This window comes from Tursiops truncatus, chromosome 13 (genome assembly GCF_011762595.2).
Source record: "Tursiops truncatus isolate mTurTru1 chromosome 13, mTurTru1.mat.Y, whole genome shotgun sequence".
Classification (NCBI taxonomy): Eukaryota; Metazoa; Chordata; class Mammalia; order Artiodactyla; family Delphinidae; genus Tursiops; species Tursiops truncatus.
The window spans coordinates 25523613-25524036 of record NC_047046.1 but is presented as its reverse complement, the minus strand read 5'-3'; positions in this window follow the sequence as shown (position 1 = coordinate 25524036).

Sequence of the window (424 nt, the reverse complement as noted above, 5' to 3'; positions counted from 1 at the left end):
CGCTGCGCGCGCCGGCAGCTCCACCCGGAGGACGAGCGCACCTGCGGCCTGCATCCCGGCCATTGCATCAGGTCTCTACCTGTGGTGGCTGTGTAGATGGGGCGGTGCCCAGAAATTAGGCAACTTGCGCAGTCAACAGACGGTTAGCAGCAGAACAGGGATGCGAGCCCACACTGCCCAGGGCCCACGACACTTTTAGGGACGGTTAGCTTCCAATGGCCACAAACACACACATTTAATATCTACAGGTCTGAAGATCAGAAGCCAGTAAGGTCTCAATGGGCTAGTTCAAGGGTCATCAGGGTGCCTTCCTTTCTGGGAGCTCTAGGGGAGAAGGTTCTCCCTCCTTTTTCAGCTTCTAACTGCCCCGCCCCTTGGCTCATGGCCCCTCCCACCTTCAAAGCCAGGACCGAAAAGACCCTTG